Below are 22,500 nucleotides of genomic sequence, written 5' to 3' on the forward strand. Positions count from 1 at the left end.
GATTATATCGGATGGCACTTTAGTCATCTATTTTTTTATAAATAACTTTATCAATGATTCTTCATTAGTTTTGGTTTCGGTTTCGATTATAAATGATGGCATCCAGTAATCTATTTTTTTTATAAATGATTTTATCAAGAATTCTTCATAAGTTTTGGTTTCGGTGTCGATTATGGCTGAATGAACTCAAGTTATATATATACATACATATATTATTTCATAAGTTTTTATTTCGGTTTCGATTCAAGCTAATGTGTCCAAGTCATATGGATATATATTTTTTAATTTTTGAAATCACAACTTTATAATATATAAAAATCGATAGAACATTAACTCTATAATTATATATACGAAATCTGCGAGAATTAAAGTATCATATTTAAGCGTACTTTAAACCGTGCTTTGCCGGGCGTTCGTGCTAGCTTGGATAAATACTTATGCAGTTTTAACAAAAAAACTACAATAATATCAGAGCATCTCCATTTACACTGAACAAATGCCAACATCAATATATGAATGAGTTTCCTGTGGAATTTCCACAGGTCCTGCTAGTTAATATTATTATTGCTTTGATACCACTTCAACGTCTCTCCCCATCATTCATCACATCCGGTGTACATTTTTCTTTTTCGACCTGACATCGGCCATAGCCAGCCATTTCTCTTCGACTTTACATGCCCATTTTCATCGACGTCACACTTTGTTTCGCCGACCACATGGTGCATTGTTTTTCCTTTTTTTCTTCTTCCCAATTGACATTTGCGCCTTTTTCGGCTACTGTCACTTTGCTAATCTCTTTGCAAGCCAGCAATCCCTGGCTGCTCCTGATAGTTTTCCGCGCGCTCATATGCACTATGCTATAGCGAGACGTCTATTCGCATTAAATTTAAATCTTCATATATTGGTATAGAAACACACTAAACAAACTGGAAATTTCAATCATACAAACCACATCACAAACTATAAAACAAATATTAAAAACAACAAAACAAATATTATAACAACAAATATTAAAAACAACAAAACGATCATATTCCCTTAGCATTGTTGCCCTTTAAAACATTGTAGCGTATTGAACTAACTTGGAACTATTATAGCGTATTGAGGCTGTGCACACACACACACACACACACACACACACACACACACACACACACACACGCAATGATCGACTAATAAGAGCAGACCTGTCAAAACTGACATCGCCGGATGTAAAAATATTAAGTAGTTGATCTCACAGTGGAAGAGAACAGGTCTATATAAACAAGTGAGACGAAACTGAAAGGGAGTTAAAAAGCGAAGATAGCCACGAATCGTCGTCACTGCGCTGTGTCGCAGAAATCCGCCCACCGCCTGCTCTCGTTATCCTGTCTACCGATTAAAGGGAAACACAACGCGTTAAGTAACTTATTAAATGTACAAGTCAAAACTATCGCACAAATATAGGGATTCCTCAGATATACAAAATATTTGACTCTAACTCTTAGAATTCTTGTGAGTCTATCTCGAACTCTTTTTGAAACCTCCACCTGACTCTGATGTATGGAAATAAAACTTCAAACATTACTGGCCAGGTTTCATTGGGTTACAGAATTAATCAGCCGTTTAAGATATATATGTTCTATAACGACGTACATGTTGAATAGTTAGGTTTTATATTTAATCAGTATATTCATGTACCTGTAAACGCGTGTATGTATATACGTCGTATCATTTAGTTGATCGTCTAGTGTGTATATTTTAACATTGATGCAACAGTTCTAACAGGAAACGATTGACGTGGACGTATCGAAACAGTTGTAGACAAACAGTTCTTTTTAACAGATGTAAATAACACAACACATACCTGAATTACTTACGAACATTTATTTTCATGATCCGGCCGGCATCTTCAGGCATTACACGTTTTTACATCTTGGTTGCCTGAAATGACGCCGCACCCTGCAACATGGAGAGACCAACTTTCCTCTTGAATCGTCCGTTCGCTCTGATGTCCAACTAACGACTGCTAAAATCTTCCCAAATCTACATTTCATCACGTATCTCATTACGTGTCTCAGCCCAACAGCTGATTTACCCTCAATCTAGTTATTTGTTTATGCAAACCAAACAAAACATCATGTTTATATCTATTTTCTATTTTCACATTCCTTTTGCGATATTATATTTTATGTCATTCATTTTTTTCTCAATTTAAATGTTCATTTTTCTAATCATAATAATTGATCCAGCGACCCGCCGTCGCTCGAATCAATTAATAATAATAATAATAATAATAATAATAATAATAATAATAATAATAATAATAGTGTTTTGACCCTTGTATATTTATCTACGTGTAAAGGCGTGTATATATATATATATATATATATATATATATATATATATAGAGAGAGATAGATAGATAGATAGATAGATAGATAGATATAGATATATACACGTCGTATCATTTAATTGATCGTCTAGTGTGTATATTTTAACATTTATGAAACAGTTCTAACAGGAACCGATTGACGTGGACGTATCGAAACAGTTGTAGACAAACAGTTCTTTTTAACAGATGTAAATCAATTATTATTATTATTATTATTATTATTATTATTAATAATAATAATAATAATAATAATAATAATAATAATGTTTTGACCCTTGTCCCTGCTTGCCACAGTTAACACAGATACTAGGCTATGATCAAAGCCCAAAGGGCCACAACATTACATTCGAAGGCGTGAGCAATGGCTTATAAATATAAAATAAATAAATAAAATAAAACAATGCAAACTTATGAGAGAAAATACAACTCCATATAATGCCTGGGTGTGTAAATTTGTCGTTGGATGTAATGTGTTGGTATATTTTGCCTCTCAAGTTGTTTCATGTTGAGGGCGTGATATATATATATTGTGACTGTTGTGATAGCTTCGGGTGCTGTCCTTTTGCACTGACGTAAGTCTGTTGTGTATAGCATTTAGAGTGGGCCATGCTATTTGAATACCTTGAATTGAGCGGCGGGTGCAGTTAGTTGTAGTCAAATACCGGTGACCCCATTACATCTATTTTCTGTGTACGTGTGAACGCCGCCCTCTAAATTTAAATCATCAGATATATTCTAGCAAATATGTAACATAGTGTGAACGTGCTGATGCAAATGCATACGAAATGAGGTCACGGGTAGGGAAAAATAAAGACTCTAAAAAGAGATCACGGTACAGACGAGGAGAACGTTCGAGATCATGTTATAGGCGTGAATGACGCCCGAGAAGACGATCACGTTACAGCAGTAAGGAGAGAATGAGGAAATAAAACTCGTTGTACAACGGAAAAAGTAAAAAGTTGAAGTATATTTCTATTCTTTGCTCACTATGCGACTGAAACTACAACGTGTTGGTTGTTAGGCGACGTTACAATTGTACTTTTTAACTTTTACGAACTTCTCATGGTCAATTCAATTTATTATACTATTTCAGACTATGAAAAAAATCATGACTGAACGCTGTGTATTCAATTCCATATATACATGAAAAATATACAGATATGCAAGGTTAGAAGAACATCTAAAAGCCGGAAAACGTGGGGATATTGAAAACTCGGCTGTGGCTGACCATATATAAAGGGAAAAGAAAAAGACATTTATATCTATAAGACAATGTAAAAATAATAGAGAGAGAACACTGGCGGAGAGTAAAACGATCCCAAGAAGCAGGGTATACGTTAGGCGACAAGGATCTACTAAACAGACCTAATGTAGAATTTAATACAATATGTTAGTTATTAATTACTAGCAAATGATTAGTTGGTTAGTCCCAGAAGTTATTGATGTGTTGCTCTCATAAATTAAACCGCACCATCTAATCATTTCCAAATAAATTTTCAGATATTTTTATGGACGAAGCATTTAATTTTTTGTTATGCCATTTGATGTTGTATCCTCTTACCGCACAGGATGTATGATGTATGAAAGTTGATTTTTAAGAGGCCCGAGCCAGAATTTTATTGCGGCTTAACTGTTTTATTGAGGATGTAGGTTAATATGTATTTTAGTAAATTCTTATCTTGACTCTGTTTCATTTTTTTTACAATACGCCATTTTGTTTATAAAAATTTTGCCACGATTGTTTAATGTATTGTTTCAATGTTATTCAATGTTGTTTGCCGCAACACCACATAGATTCGAGAATAATTTTTGTTTGTGAATGGACATAACCTTTGCTTTCTCTACTTTTCTAAAGGGAGCAATTATTATATTATTATTATTATTATATTATTATTACTGTTGTTGTTATTATTATTATTATTGTTGTTGTTATTACTATTGTTGTTGTTATTATTATTGTTGTTGTTATTATTATTATTGTTGTTATTATTATTATTGTTGGTATTATTATTGTTGTTGTAATTATTATTATTGTTGTTGTTATTACTATTGTTGTTGGTATTATTATTGTTGTTGTTATTATTATTGTTGTTGTTATTATTGTTATTATTATTGTGCTTATTATTATTTTTATTATTATTGTTATTATTATTGCTATTATTATTATTATTATTATTGTGGTTATTATTATTGTTGTTATTATTATTGTTATTATTATTATTATTATTGTTATTATTATTTTTATTATTATTGTTGTTGTTATTATTGTTGTTGTTGTTGTTATTATTATTGTGGTTATTATTATTGTTGCTATTATTGTGGTTATTATTATTATTGTGGTTATTATTATTATAGTGGTTATTTTTATTGTTATTATTATTGTTATTGTTATTATTATTGTTGTTGTTATTATTGTTGTGGTGGTCATTACTATTATTGTTATTATTATTGTTATTATTATTGTTATTATTATTATTGTGGTTATTATTATTATTATTATTGTTATTATTATTATTATTGTGGTTATTATTATTATTGTTGTCATTATTATTATTATTGTGGTTATTATTATTGTGGTCGTTATTATTATTGTTATTATTATTGTTATTATTATTGTGGTTATTATTATTGTTATTATTATTGTGGTTATTATTATTATTGTGGTTATTATTATTATTATGGTTATTATTATTGTTATTATTATTGTTATTATCATTGTTATTATTATTATTATTGTGGTTATTATTATTGTTATTATCATTGTGGTTATTATTATTGTTGTTATTATTATTGTGGTGGTTATTATTATTATTGTTGTTGTTATAATTATTGCTGTTGGTGTTGCTATTGTTGTTGTTATTATTATTGTTATTATTATTGTTATTATTATTGTTGTTGTTATTATTATTGTTGTTATTATTTTTATTATTGTTGTTAATATTATTGTTGTTGTTATTGCTATTGTTGTTGTTATTGTTATTATTATTGTTATTATTATTGTCGTTGTTGTTATTATTATTGTTGTTATTATTTTTATTATTGTTGTTATTATTATTGTTGTTGTTTTTGCTATTGTTGTTGTTATTATTGTTGTTGTTATTATTATTGTTATTGTTGTTATTGTTGTTGTTATTGTTGTTATATTAAAATACCGTTTAATTACCATTGCTCCCAGGTCCACTCAAACTTGGAGTGGTAGTACCTGTTAGGGTCCCAACTATGAGGTAAATAGAAACCGACTTGAAAACAAAAACAAATACATTCTATCAAAAATTGTTCTTCAAAATTACTGGATTCTGTATCAAATAACCTGAAAAGGATTGATATGCCGTAAAATAAAAACAACCAACCAAAAAGATTTTTAAAATGGAAAAAAAAGATGACGATTTAAACATTTTCTAATTGTCCAATATTTTTATTTTCGGTTTGCGTGTATTTTTTTTTTTAATTTTCCAAATAAAATGAACGTTTCTGATATTTTACTTTATCTTGTCTGTTTTTGGTCAATGAAAGAGAAACCCTTTCAGATTGAGGATTACAAAAAAAAGGTTGTCCTAATCCCGAATGCTTCTTTTTGAGGGTAGCGGGTTTTCACTACATTAAAAACTGGCCTTGTGTCCAACTTTGCCATCGGAGGAAGGCAAGTAATTTTGTTCCACATGTTTCCATTTTTAATGTTTGCTCAAAAATAAACATAACAACCATCGGTGACATGTTAACACATGCTTCGTATTAAAAACGTTGGTTCACTCTAACAATTAAATGAAATAATAAATGTTGAAAAAGTTAGTAAAAATAACTAAAAACATAAATTTTGGCTTTTTATTAATGGTAGAATATTTAACAGTCAAAAATTGTAAACAATAACAAAATCAACATATACCTTATACCAAACGCAGTAAAATTCAAGTATCCTTTATACGTGCTGAAACTGAGTTTACATTATTTTTCATTTCTTTTAGTTGTCTTTACAACATATAATTGGTTGCTTGTCGCTTAATCATAAGGGACTTCATTCTTTAAAAATTGTATAAAAAAATCTATGACTGCCACTAATTCTAAATTTGAGGATGCAACTCGAACTTAGGGGTAGTGATAGAATAAGTCATTTGTTTACAACTTTTTAGGGATTAAGCTTCCTTACCCGTTAAGCAATAATATAACACGATCAGCCGGTTACTGGTGTATGACCGACCCACGTGTCACACTAAATGTCTTAGAAACGGTCCCATGATGATGTGGCGATGGGCCAGTGGTTAGGATCTGAGTAGCAAGAGGAAAAACATACCTGAGATGTTGGATGTGGCTGTCTGGCTCCTTCATTCTCTAAAGATGTCTTAACTCTGGTTGCTTCTGCTTGGAACCTTCTCAATCCTCAGGGCCGCTTCATTCGACTTAAGACATTTATAAGAGAGAGACACACACACAGACACACACACACTCACAAAAACACACACACAACACAGGTCGCAATATATATGAGAAATATAAATAACTATTTATTTTATAAAATTTATACAAAATATATATTACAATATTATTATACAATTTACAGATCCTTCAATTGATTATCACTATCACTTCTTTAAAACTAACTAACTAACCTTAACTAGTGCTGAGAGGAGGGCGCGCTCCCCCTCCTCTCATTTACAGAGGGACAGAAAATACGTGCTCACCTCATGAAATCATCGGATTGCATTTTTTTCTGTTTATCCCTCCGTATGGCCAAATTACCACCTGGTCATGCTAAAGGGTGTGTTAACAACTACCACTACCGGAGCACTAAGATATAGTGCCACAATAAGCGGCCATTTTATTTTAATTCAGTGCGTAAACCCTACTTTGAACAACATATTTTGAAATTAGAAAAAAAACTTAGTTGTAGCACGTCCCCAATTATAGCAAGCAATGAACCGATTTGATTACAAAATGGACGATTTCACTGATTTTGACGAGAAAAAAAATGGGAGTGTAAAACATTTGTTGATCATCATTCAATCCCGGACAACATCGATTCACCCTATGGATATTCTTATTATTGATGATTAATTGAAACACGAAGGAACTAAACAAGATGTCACATTGATTAATAATGCAATTTTCAAATTGACTTTCGTGCTGTTCATCCAGTGACCTTTTGTGACGGACTTTTCAAAGAACTCCAGAAAACGAACAGTTTACAAGAATACGCAATTGAATAAACAAGAATTCAAAATTCATCAGGTACGGCCAATCAATCTGCACGATTATCGCTGTAAATGCTGTTATAAATAATTCAGCGTGACAGATCAAAGAAAATGGTAATAATTACTTAAAATGCTGTAGATAAAGAACATATTTCGAGCGAAAGAATGAGAGAGTGTCGAAAATTCTATAGCAGAAACACACTGACTGACCCAGGTGCTATTAAAACTTAAGCATGATGAATTGATGAAAATTCCATTCAAGGCTTAAGCATAAGTAACAGATAAAAAATGAAAATCCGAACGGATACAAACCTACAAAATACTTTTCTAAACATAATCGAAACACACTGATAAAAATGGCATTTGAAACTAAAGCCTGACAGACTGAGAAAAATAGTATCTAAACATATGCATGGCAGATCAACGAAAATAGTATTTCAAACTTAAGTGTGAAAAACTGACCGAAAATGGTATTTCAAACGTAAGCGTGATAGAGTGATAAAAATGCTGTTTTAAATCTAAATTTGACAAACTATAGAAAATGGTATTTTAAGCCTAAGCTTCACAAACGAACGAAAATAATATTTCTAACCTAAGCTTGACAAAGTGACGAAAATGGTATTCCAAACATAAGCCTAACAAACTAACGAAAATGGTATTCGAAACCTAATCTTGACAAACAAACGAAAATGATATTTCAAACTACAGTTTGACAAATTAATGAATATGACATTTCAAACCTGAGTTAGACAAACTATCGAAAATGGTATTCTAAACTTAATCTTGACACACTTACGAAAATTGTATTTCAAACCTACGTTTGACAAACTAACGAAATGGTATTTCAAACTTAAGTTTTGCAAACTAATGAAATTGGTATTTCAAACCTAAGCTTGACAAACAACGAAATTTATATTTAAAACCTAAGCGTGACAAACTAACGAAAATGATTTTCCAAATCTAAGCTTGAAAAACTGAAGAAATTAAAACCTAAAGCGTGACAAACTGACGAAACCCATTACTTCAAACTCTAATGTTAGAAACATACAACAAATATATATCTAACTTAAGCGTGATAAACCAACGTAAATTGCTATTTTAAAGTTACGTATGATAATATGAGCGACTTACCAGTCTCAGAGATCCCAGTTCTTAAGCGTCTTATGGATAAGAATCTTATTAAATCAAAAGCATGACATACTGACGATAATGGTATTTCGACCGCATCCTCTGATGGAGATCCGAGGTCGCAGCCGATGGATAAATCGAAAACATCCGAAAAAGACAAACAAAAGATGAAGCAACCAGTAATGGTAAATGAGAGGAGGGAGGATGTAGACACAGAATCGAAGATGAATGAATTGTTTATTCGTAAAATTAATTAACGGTGTTTTCGAAAACGCGGGAGACAGATACGTATATGTCAGTTCCTTCATGTATGCTATTTCGCCTTTTAATATCTGTTAGCTGTGAATAGGAAAGTTTCCACTAGTCTTATGATTTAGTATGTCTCGTTCATAACGTTCTGTGCCTTGTCTCTCTGTCTGTCTGTTTGTCTCTCTCGCGCTTTCACACACATACATATAATATATAATATATATATACATACATACATATATATATATATATATATATATATATATATATATATATATATATTATTACTTCATCTTTGCGGATGATTGCCGCCCTACTATCAGCCCCCCCCCCCCCCGCCACCAGTTCATCTCCTAAGGCCTCGTAAAAGGCTCTTCGAACCAGTAGCCGACTTACACGGCTTGAAGCAAAGATGACACATTACTGCACCGGGTTAACTTGACCGCGTTGTGGAATGGTGTCTCTGTGTACAAGCATATGCCTCTTCAGGCCAGTATCCAATTTGCACTTCCTGTCACACACCACACAGCTCCTACAGGTAAGAGTACATAAGGGTGTCTTTCGTGTGACTTCATGTGGTTCTCATATCCAGCTTTGAACAGTAAAAAACACTCACATTTCTAACCAGATTTACGAGCGTCTAATTCTCCCATATACCGTTTACACAGATTTCTCTTAAGCTCCGCCTGTTCCAAATTCTTTGACTCTTTCTTGCGAAACTCCGAGACAATTCTTCGCCACTCATTTCTATTTTCAGCTATATATATATATATATATATATATATATATATATATATATATATATATATATATATATATATATATATATATTGTGGTTCACCACAAGCAATGTATATTATCACTGAAATGTAAAACCTACTGTGAATGAGGCCAGATTTATAGAAGTTTGAGGTAAAGGAAGGTAAAACTTCATCTCTAGTTATCTACCTGAAAAGCTAAAGATATTCACCTCAGAGCAACTCCCAAGGAGACTGTCCTTACAGCAAGTATATATATATACACACACACACACACACATACACACACACACAAATATATATATATATATATATATATATATATATATAAATAATAAGTTATAAAATATATATGGCGATTAAGCTACACTGAATATTCCGCGTTTCATCCACTCTAGGACTCCTCAGGCTTATGCGCGAATTTTGTGGTTGTCTGTTGATTTTATATACGCATCTTCTATTGATATTTTTGTTAACCAATCAGCTTTCTAGTATCCACCGCGCCCTTCCTATCAGCCAATGAACATGCACTTACCGGACAAAGGACCATTTGACCTCTGGTTGACCTGTTCCTTTGTGTGTGCTCTATTTTGCCTGGATATCTGGTTTCTTGACCTGTTTTAAATTTAGGTTATTTTTTTTTTTAGTTTATATATGTATATATATCCACATATATATATATATGTGTGTGTGTATATATATGCATATATATGTATTCATATATGCATATATGTGTGATAGTTTATGTATATTCATGATTATCTAATTTATTTATTTGCTTAATTTCTATTGTTTTTGTTAGTTTTAAATTTATTTTGTATCGCTATCCTAGAGTAAATGTTATTCTGTGAACATAGTTGTTTGCATTTCTCTTCTACAGTTTAATAGACGTTGGGGTTATTTAAAGTACAGGATAGCAATTTTTTCATGAAGGCATAATCTACATGTGTCATCTAGGTATCTACATGTGGTAGCTTGTCTTATTATTTTCGATTCGACTACCGGCGAATGGCCGCTTTCCTTGAGTTCCCAGTATTTATTTGCTAGCGTTGTTTTCATACGGTGTTTTTTATTGTTGAATGTACTTCTGTGGTCATAATATCGAGTTTTGAAATCTAAGGAAGTCATACCTACATAATATTACTTGTTATTCGGGGTTTCTTTCGCAAATATTGTGGCCTGGTAAACTACGCTTTTGGTTAGACATTTATTTTGAAGTGGCCAAAATATGCGTGTCTACGGTTGTATTTATTTTGTTCGTTATTAGTATTTTTATTTCTAGTATAGTTGTTGTTGTCCGTTGGTTTATTATTATTACTATTATTAATCTTATTATTATTATTATTATTATTATTATTATTATTATTATTATTATTATTATTATTATTATTTCTGCTAGTGTTAGTTTTATTTTTGTCATCGTGTTTACTTTTTTATTGTTTATTTTGTTGTTGTTTACATTGATTTTATTTAATATTTTGTTATTATGTGCTTTAATTATCATCTCTAAATCTTCGCAGCAGCTGTAGAATAACTTTAAGGTATTTTTATTGAAAATTTTGTGTAAGGGGTTGGTTGCGGGAAATTTCTTGCCAAGTTTTGTTTTTAAAATTTGATTGTATGGGGCCGTATACTAAATTATAGTTCTTTTTCTTCTAACACTAGCAGAAATAATAATAATAATAATAATAATAATAATAATAATAATAATAATAATAATAATAATAACAATAATAATAATAATTTTTTACAATTACTTTTACTTCTCTTACTTGAGCACCGAGCCATCTATAAATATAAAATCTCGCTTGCCATCTATAAATATAAAATCGAAAATGTTTGTGTGTGTGTTCGTTTTCGTGTATGTCCAAGAAAGGGTTTTCCGAGAACCGATCGGTGGCCTCACAACTTCTTAAAAACTTTTTATATCGTGCCTAAATGATATCTACGAGTTAACAACCGGGGTCGCCTGTCTATTTAATTTGTTCGATTTTGAAAAGATAAATATTCAACAATTTTCAATCGCCGCATGTGCATTAAGCTTTTTCGTATATAAAAATGAAGCGAACAGACTCACGGTAAATAAAACACTGTCCCGCACTCAGAGTCGACGTCATTAACTCGGCAAAAACGGGCACCTGCCAAGGCGCATGTTTTTTTCACACTTTATTATTTTCCAAATGCGCGTCAACCAACGATTTTTGTTTTCATTTACTCCAAACACCCGGGCAACGCCTGGTACCCCCGCTAGTCTATAATATAAATTTCAACTGTCTGTTTAACTGTATGTTTGTATGTCTGCGCTAAACTTTCGACAGCGGCGACGGTTTTGCTTGAGATATGTATCGTTCTCAAGCTCGACCCTTCTGAACACAAATATCTAAAAATTGGCTAAAAACATTAATTCTTTCACCCTCAACTGGGTACTTTTCTACAGTCTGGGGCCGCTTTTTTCGCCGATATTTTCGAAACTCATCCCATATTTTCGATTGACTAGCCATTATTCAAACCTTCGCCACTTCCGGTTTGGCGATGGACGCAACGACAAAGATGTCACGCTTTTTTTTACGTTCTTTTCTTCCTTCGAGGTACGGATTCGAGCCTGCCTGCCTACATTTTTTTTTGCTCAAAACACCCGGGAAACGCCGGGCAACGCCGGGCACCCAGGCTAGTTAGCTCAAAATAATTTAAGAGGACTTTAAATATTAATACTGCCGTGTTCTTTATTAGCTTTATAAGAATACAAGTAATAAAATACCGAAGAAGAAAAGCACAAGGCACCGTTCAAACACTTACAAATAATACAATATATATATATATATATATATATATATATATATATATATATATTTATAAGTCACCCGGCATAGCTCATACTAATAATTAGACGCGTCTTTTTTTCAATTTCTTTTTTTCAATTTCTTTTTTAAAAAAAAGTAAGAATAAAATGTTATTTAAGCACACGTTATATCACAAACAGCTTTTTTCGTATTAGCCGGATGAATAGTCAGTTATAAACGACCGAGAAAATTTGTGGCCATTTTTTATAGAAATAAAGTCAGATTTTTTAAAAAAAGTTCTTACTAAATTGAATTATATTAAGTTTCGTATTATACATTATATTTAGTTTCGTATCAAAATATGTTAAACATTTATTCTAGTCTTGTAAAACCTCCAGCCAAGTTTTTTTTTCTTTTTCAAAATTGTAAAACTTAAAAAAATCTATACTCTTATATATGCAAGTTAGAAAAGCATTTCATCCAAGGCATGAAAATTGTTAAACAAAATGTTTTTACTATAGGCTTTAAAAATAAAGGTACAAGATTCAATTTGAAATTTATTTATCTTCAAAGTGTACTTTTATAAATGTTACAAAGTAATGTATAAAAATTTAATACATTACTTTGTAAAATGTATAAAAGTGCACTTTGAAGATAAAGAAATTTCAAATTGAGTGTTGTACAAATAAATCGTTGTTATACGTTGCAGTGAAATGCACGGACTACATTTTGAGTATCCATGAGTATAATATAACATTTGTCTTTGAAAAACTTTGTAAAAATAAATCATTGTTTGACAAATTTCCCGCTTTTCTAGCAAACCCTGTATATATTCTTATATACTTTTTTGTGTTCCTAAAAAAAAACCATTTTCTATTTATTTAAAAAGTAAATACAACTTTGTATTAGCTAGATCTTTTGCATCTGCATGCAATTCCACGACCAACGTATGAGTCATGGAATTGCATTCATCTGCAAAAGATCTAGCTAATTTGCAAATTCTTTTAAACATTCATTTTAATTAATTCCTTATTAGTTTTTTCGGTTGTTTTATGGAATGATCATCTTTAGTTAACTATTACGTGTAATTATATTCATGCAGATATTCTACATGATTTATACTTGCATAATGTTTGCGTAATATTTGAGTAAAATGGTTATAGTAAACACATACCTCTTTCTTTATATATTTATGTATACGTATATATATGTGTTTACAAAATTTGTCTCCCAAATAACTGTCAGTGTTTTATCTACAGACGTAACACTTTATATATAGGGTATTCGAACTCATGAGAAACTTTATATAGAGGGTATTTGCCGGGAAAATCAGTGCAAAATGTGAACATCAAGAAATGGAATTTGCCAGGTGAAGGTTGAAAAGAGGCAGTACGAATATGCATGCTTAACGTAATAGCTATTGGTTCATGTTTTAATTTTAAGCCTTGCAGCAAACATGTCTTCATAGCTCAGGCATTAAGGTCAAAGAAAAAAAGAAAATCGTAAGCTATTTTTGATTGTGATGCGCGAGTCATTTTTTTAAAAAGCTTTTTAAATCATTATTTTACATTGGGTCCAATATAATATAATATCGATACCGTCGATTTCAGATCCAACAGAAAGGGAACCAGTCACTGGTTATCTTTTTGGATTCTCTTCAGCGTCTGACATAGATAAATAGAATCTAAGGACGACCAGAGACTAGTTCCTGTTGTGGTGGATTTGAAACTGACTAAACCGATGTTTTTCTGATCTTCTGTATCATTCGTATATGTAAGCAAATATTATGCTCTTATGGTGATTTTTTTTTATAATCTACCGTTTTGCTGTGTTCTCTCCCACAAAATTTACACAAAAAAATGTATATATAAGTTATGTAGAGTTTTACATTCAGATGAATAACTTTTATCGTTTGAGAACAAAGAATGCACTTTAATGAATCTTAATAGATTTATTAAATTGCATCCTTTGTTTTCAAACAATAAGAATTTATTATATTTGAAGATTAACCTTTCTTAATCATACATTTTGATTCATTTGCTCTATCCTGTATTTGAAGCAATTTTATTTAGCTGGGATTGTCTCATATAAAAAATTACATCTAATAATATTTTGTAAAACTGAAAATCACTGGATTTGCATACCAGTAGATATATTTAATTTCATTATTTTGAAGTATATATATATATATATATATATATATATATATATATATATATATATAACTACTTCATTTACGCACATAAAATTAATATACGAAAGTATAAATTTATGCGTAAACTTTAAGTATTTACTTCAAAAGTGCTAAATGCGTAGGTAGAGCTATTTATTTTGTTATAAAATATATATGGCGATTAAGCTACACTGAATATTCCGCGTTTCATCCACTTTAGGATTCTTCAGGCTTATGCGCGAATAAGCCTGAAGAATCCTAAAGTGGATGAAACGCGGAATATTCAGTGTAGCTTAATCGCCATATATATTTTATAACTAACTAAGTATATATATATATATATATATATATATATATATATATATATATATATATATATATATATATATATAATTCCTACACTGTAGTGTTTGAATATATGGTTAAGTGGCAGTTTTAGTCATTTAGAACTGCTTTGAAGCTTCACCGCTCACTCATTTTTCGACCAAATTTCAAATAATTATTTCAGTTTATATACCACCTTCTCAGCTATATTGGGGGGAAAATATTTTCTTTTGCCATTTTCATTCAATGAAACAAAAGTCATGACGAATTTTCTGGCGTTCAAAATTGTAAAAATATATAAGGAGGTAAGCGACGCTTTTATTACTGGTTTCCATAGCAATCACATCGCTTCCGCGACTACTGTTGCTACTAATTCGAAAAGAGAAGTAACAAGTGAAACAGAGATAATGAAAGAATGAAAGGGAGATAATTGGGGGAATTTTATTGAAAGCAGACGAGTACCGTACATTGTTATTACATATGTGTATATGGGGCAAGACAATGAGACTGAAATTAAACAAAGAACAAGTGAATTTATTGGAAGCCTGAAAAAATCATGGATTACAATAGAAAATTGCGAGTATGAAAATAATATGGGTAAGCTTAAACATGGAAAAGTAAAGGACTAGTTATCAGAACTGGGAAAGAAAATGGCAAAGTATTCCAGTAAAAGTATAATAAATTTATAACGTAAAATATTGTAGCACGCAGATTTTAAAAAAAAAAATCAATTTATAATATTATATAATGAATTCTTAATGCTTAAGTTATGAAGTTATTATATTTTGTACTAGAATAACTTGACCTTTTTTTCCAGTTTCGACAAGTGGTCCTTTAATTTTCCATCTTTAAGCTTAACCAAATTACTTTTCATGCTCGCATTTTTCTAATGTAATATATATACTAGGATTTTCAGAATGTGAGAGATTGTATATAATAAATTCCACAGCCAAACAACGGCGCAGCTCACAAGAGCCATGACAGTCAACGAATCGGAAGTCAAAGACTCGAGTTTCGCCCTAATTTGGGCTCATCAATTAGACACATCCGAAATCAGGATTCGAAACCCGAACCTCTTGCATGCGAGGCAAGCACTTTACCAACTGAACAAACGCCCTGCACTCAAGAATTTCTATTAACCAACACAGATCAAGCAAACCGCGCCGAAATCCGACTGTGAAATGAACCTACTTCGTCTCGACAAGGGACGCGGTCATCCAACCAGTCAATAACCCCAAGCCGATGTCTCACAAGTAGGAGTTTTTAACTCGAAAGGTCGACGCCATCCAGCAATGCTAACGAAATGAGCGACTTATAATAGTTTTTTTTTTGAAGATTGTAATGCCGGGTATGGGGCAGCCAAACCAGCTGCCAACATTGCCCCGCTTTTTTATTGAAACCAACTGAGAGCTCTTTTTAGTATCCTCGCTGTTCCCTTAAGTGCAATTGTCTGAATCTCTTTTGCACTTGGTTCACCAGGAATATTAGTTAGGTAGGACTTCAGGTTCTTCTTCATAAGTCCTGTGGCACCTATGATAACTGGTATGATCGATATCCTCTTTAGGTTCCAGTTTCTTTTCATATCATACATGAGACCTTGGTATTTGGTCTGTTTCTCTCTTTCAGCTCTGTTAAGACCGCCATCATTAGGATCACTCACTTCAATCAAGGTTGCAACTCTCTCTGACTTCAGAATGTGAAAGATTGTGTATAATAAATTCCACAGGCAAAAAACGTCGCAGCTCACAAGAGCCATGACAGTCAACGAACGAACCTGAAGTCCCAGATTCGTTGACTGTCATGGCTCTTGTGAGCTCCGACGTTGTTTGGCTATGGAATTTATTATATATATATATATATATATATATATATGTATGTGTGTGTGTGTGTGTGTGTGTGTGTGTGCATGATTTTTTGAAAATTCACTGTGTTTAGACATTGGCGGTTCAGGTTTTGTCGAATTGTTATGGAAGAACTAAATTAATATTTCCTAATAAGGAACTCGAATAAGACGCGAAGAATTTAATTTCCTTCAAAAGTCTTAAAAGCCTGCTAAAAGAGAGGAGTTTCTCTACTCGACGACAATGGTTTAATCTAAAGGTCAAGAAAACCAATATAAATACAGAAAAAAAAAAGACATTTAAAAACTTTCATTCTTAAATTGCGTCCGTTCAGTCAGCGCGCATAACGATAGCAATTTCATTTCAACATTCAGCGTGACAGACTTACAGAAAAGTATAAAAATTTCAGCGTGACATATCAAGAAATATGATCAACGAAGATGCTATTTAAGACCTTAGCGTGACAGACAAACAAAAATACTATTTCAAACTTTAGCATGACAGACCAACGCAAATGCTACTTTACACTTTAGCAAGAGAAACAAACCAAAATGACACTAAAAACTTAAGCGTGAACGACTAACGAAAACGTTTTTATAATCTTTAGTACGCTAAAACAATGAAAATACTATTTTGAACTTAATCCTTACAGGCCAACAAAAATGCTCTTTCAAAATTCAACGAATACAGACCATGTGATAGACAAAATAATATGTACAAGTTAGAAAAGCATTTCATCCAAGGCATGGAAATTGTTAAACAAAATGTTTTTACTATAGGCTTTAAAAATAAAGGTACAAGATTCAATTTGAAATTTATTTATTTTCAAAGTGTACTTTTATAAATTTTATAAAGTAATGTATGCAAATTTAATACCTTACTTTGTAAAATGTATAAAAGTGCACTTTGAAGATAAATAAATTTCAAATTGAATCTTGTACCTTTATTTTTAAAGCCTATAGTAAAAACATTTTGTTTAACAATTTTCATGTCTTGGATGAAATGCTTTTCTAACTTGTATCCTATCTTTTAAAGATTATATTTTATTTCATTTATTAATTTGAATTTAAAAAAGATGAATGTGATTTTGTATGTATTTATAAAAACTCTCGTACTGTCTATTTCAGAATGTATTTCTCCTCACTCCACAACTCTTTTTTGCAACTCTTTCTTTGTCATACATGTCTGAATTATAAGAAAATCTGATTTTTTTAACAAAAACTTTAAAATACCTTTTTTTAGATTAATCTTTTTAAAACTTCTTTCAGAATAGAAAATCTCTACAATTTAATAAGGAACATATTTTATATAGATTTCATTAAAAATATTCAGTAGATAACGAAAAAAATACAGATGAAAATTTCAAAAGGACTGTATAACTGGTTACGCTCAATAGTAGTCCTCACTAGTGAAAGACTTTGTTATTGTTATTCTATTATTATTATTATTATTATTATTATTATTATTATTATTATTATTATTATTATTATTATTATTATTTAAAACATTTTGTGTCCTGCGCTTTCGCGCGTAGACTAATTTCAAACTTTAGCATGACAGACTAACAATGCTATTTTAAACTTCGGGGTGACGGAATAACAACGGAGTGTCAGTGTTTCTTATAACAAGTCCGATAGCCATTAGTTGCGTGCTCTCGTGTAATTGATGAATACGTGAATGTAGGATTGACATGTAATTCTTAAAGATAAACTAAAATGACCGAAAAATGGGCTGAAATGACTTAAATAAATAAAAAGTAAATGACTTAGAATGACTTTAATGAACTTAAGGATGAATTGAATGACCTTAAGAATGACTTGAATGCTTAAAAAATAACCGGAATCCTTCAAAAACAACTTTAATGATCTGGTGAATGACTTGAATGGCTTTGAGACTGACTGGTTGTAAAGTGGGTGATCATTTTACATTAAATTAATAGAGAAAAGTGATCCCCCCACTTTATATCACAAAGTTACAAACATAAGTACAGCATGTAGTGAGAACAGATACTACACTTTGATGGTATTTATTTGCTCCCCCACCGAGCAAATTAGGCACAAGGCCAATTTTTAATGTGAGGAGTGAAGGGAGGGGGAAGAGAAAAAGGGGACCAGCTCCCCAGAGGTGGGAAATGGGAGCTGGTTAATGGTCAGGCATGTGGGGTTGCCCCCACATCTGGTCTTTGCTAGTCATAGCTAGTCATAGCTTGCAGTATCTGCCGGAACAGATGGTATTTATTTGCTCCCCCACCGAGCAAATTAGGCACAAGGCCGATTTTTAATGTGAGGAGTGAAGGGAGGGGGAAGGGAAAAAGGGGACCAGCTCCCGAGAGGTGGGAAATGGGAGCTGGTTAATTGTCAGGCATGTGGGGTTGCCCCCACATCTGGTCTTTGCTAGTCATAGCTAGACATAGCTAGTCATAGCTTGCAGTATCTGCCGGAACAGATACTACACTTTGATCTTGGCCGAAAGGGCAAGAAAAGCTAAGAACAGCATCTATTCCAATTTACAATGCCTCCCCACGGGACAGAGTTAGACACCAGGGTCGTTTTTTAACGTATAGAAAAGGAACAAAAATAAAAATTGTCTCAATCGTGAAGGATTTCTCCTTCACTGACAGAGAACAAGAAATTGAAGTGCAGCATCTGAAGAACAGATGGTATTTATTTGCTCCCCCACCGAGCAAATTAGGCACAAGGCCGATTTTTAAAGTGAAGAGTGAAGGGGAAATGGGGACCAACTCCCCGGGGAGTAGGGGAGCTGGATAGTGACAATTGGTATGAAGGGTTGCCCCTACATTGACCAAGGTCTTATATGTGGAGTTGCCCCCACATATGGTCTTTGCTTGCAGTATCTGCCGGAACAGATACTACACTTTGATCTTGTTTATATATTTTATTGAGAAAGAAAAAATTGAACATAAAAAACGTACAAAAAATTCAATTCAACAAAATTAGGCACAAGGCCCTAGCACAAAAGTATTACGGACAGACCGGCCGACCGACCGACGGAGTGACTTATAGAGTCGCTTGCATGCAACTAAAAATACGCAAACTAACCGAAAAAAAATCTAAGGTCAAAGTTTAGCGTGTTTGTCCGAGGGACGAACATGGCTCTTATAAAAGGACTAGCTTAGGTGCCCAGCGTTGCCCGGGTATTTGGTGGTGTATATTGAGCAAAAAAAAAAATAAATAAATAAATAAAAATGTGGTAGTAGGCAGGCAGGCTCGAACCCGTATCGCGAAGGAGGAAAAAACATGAAAAAAGAGACGTCTTTGCTGTTGCGCCCATCGCCAAACCGGAAGTGACGTAGGTTTAAATTAAGGCTAGTAAATCGATAAAAGGAGATGACTTTCGAAAATATCGGCGAAAAAGCGACTCCTCCCTGTAGAAAAATGTTTACTTGAGGGTGGAGTAATTAATATTTTCAGCCAATCTTTCGATATTTGTCGTCCGAAGGGTCGAGCTTTAAAACAATATCGATCTCGTGAAAATCCGTCGCCTCTGTCGAAAGTTTTAGGCAATATATACATACATAAATTTAAACAGACAGGTGAGATTTATATTATACGAGATTATTATATTGTAGATTATTGATGCGTGGACGTATCTAGAAATTCTATATAAAACTTAAGCGTGACGGAAGGAGGGATCGACATAGCTCGGCCGCAACTAAAATCTTGGTGAAAAATTTACTTCTTTTTTGGACGTGACAGACCAACGCGCGAAAATAGTATTTAACAACAAATGAACTGGAGGAGATATACGTAGCGATATAAAACTCAAAGCGTGACAGACAAAGTGGTAAAACTATTTCAGACTTAAACGTGACAGACAGACATATCGACAAAGCCTTGTCATTGACGCATCGTATATTCGATGCGTCAACATCTGTGCGTTTATTGTTTAAAAATGTATTTCATAGTTAAGCGTGACAGACAAACATAGAGAAATTCTATTTAAAAATGAAACGTGACGCAGAGACTGACAGAATATAACAACGATGAATGGTGTTAAGTTTGGAAGACAAATGGACAATATTATTTTAAAACTTTATCGTGGTACACTATCACCAAACAATGTTTAACCCTATGCATCACGGTCTGATGGACAAGATCTTTAACGAGAATACCCCCCATATATATATATTATATATATATATATATATAAGTAGATTGTAGTTTGCTTGAAGCATTGTTGAAGAAAATTATAAGGTAAAATTAAAAGCCAAGAACAATACGAGATTTTTTTTTTATAGAGTAAAATTAAATGAAAACAAAAGAAATAAATTTCTTTTTTATTTTTCACACAAATTTTAACTCTAAACAACAGCAATTTTTTTTTCTGTTGTATTCAATGGTGTTATAAATCTCAATATATTTCAGACCTATTAGTCCTTTTTCAAGAGAAGACAGCGGAAGAGTGTTCAAAATTGGAAAAGCAGCCGCAGAGTTTGCCACGTGATACCGCGAAATATAGAACAAAAAATGGTTCTGAATTAATGTTTATAGAACGACGAAGCAGTAGTGTTTAAGTGCTTTTTAATGCGGTGGTGAAGCAATCTGGTAGTGCTTCCGATGTAAGATGCACTGCATTTAGCGCATTGTAGGTCGTAAACAACGTGGTTCTTAAAGCATAAACCTGTGTGTGATATTGGGCAATTTGAGAGTGAACTAGGGGAAGGTGTATGCGATGGATGTTTTCGGTTGAGCTGTTGTCTTAAAGTAGATCCAGTGTGGATGAGTTGAATGTTGAGTTCCTCGCTGCGGATGGCTTTTCGGATTGAAGATGAGATTTTGTCACTGAGGAAGGGTAGTTTTAAAAAACAATTGTTAGAGAAGGGTCGGGTGTTGCGTTTTTTCTTTTTAAGTGAGGATAGGATCGTATTAGGGTAGCCGTTTAGTGAGAGGGTCTGTAGGAAATTGTTAGTGTGTGTATGTTTGTCGGAGATGTTAGTGCATTTGTCTTGTATGCGTGAGATTTCGGCATGTGCGTAGTTTAGTTTGTCCTTGAGAGGTAGTGCAGATTTGAAATGTACGAAGAGGCGTTTGCTGGCGGGTTTTCTGTAGAATTCAGTGCATATGGCACCATTTTTTTTATTTGTATTTTAAAATCAAGTAGAGAAAGAGATTCAGAAGAGTCTGGGTGTTCTATAGTAAATTTTAAGTTTGGGTCTGCGTTATTGAATTTGTGGAAAATGTTAATAGCTTCTTCGCGGGAGTATGTGATAATTAAAATGTCATCGATATATCTAGTAAAAAGGAAATAAGAGTAGCAGGTACTAAGGGTGTGTCTTTCGAGTTTGTCCATATAAAAAATGGCAAGAATACTTGTTCTTGGCTTTTAATTTTACCTTATATATATATATATATATATATATATATATATATATATATATATATATAAATTTAAAATGGTAAAGAAGGTAAGAAAAACATTGGTACCGTCGGTTTCAAGTCTAACATAAGGGGGACAAGTTAATAATGAATAATGTAAAGCTCTCGTCAGCCATGTGTATTCATGTATGTTAGGCTTGAAACTGACGGTATCAATGTTTTTTCTGACCTGTAAAATTTTAAATAAATAAATATTAAGCTCTTATATTGAAAAAAAAAATTTGTAATCGCGCACTTATTATTTTCCATATAACAGTAATATATATATATATATATATATATATATATATA

The sequence above is a fragment of the Euprymna scolopes genome, chromosome 30, assembly GCF_053919585.1.
Source record: "Euprymna scolopes isolate OS-2025 chromosome 30, ASM5391958v1, whole genome shotgun sequence".
NCBI classification, from domain to species: Eukaryota; Metazoa; Mollusca; class Cephalopoda; order Sepiida; family Sepiolidae; genus Euprymna; species Euprymna scolopes.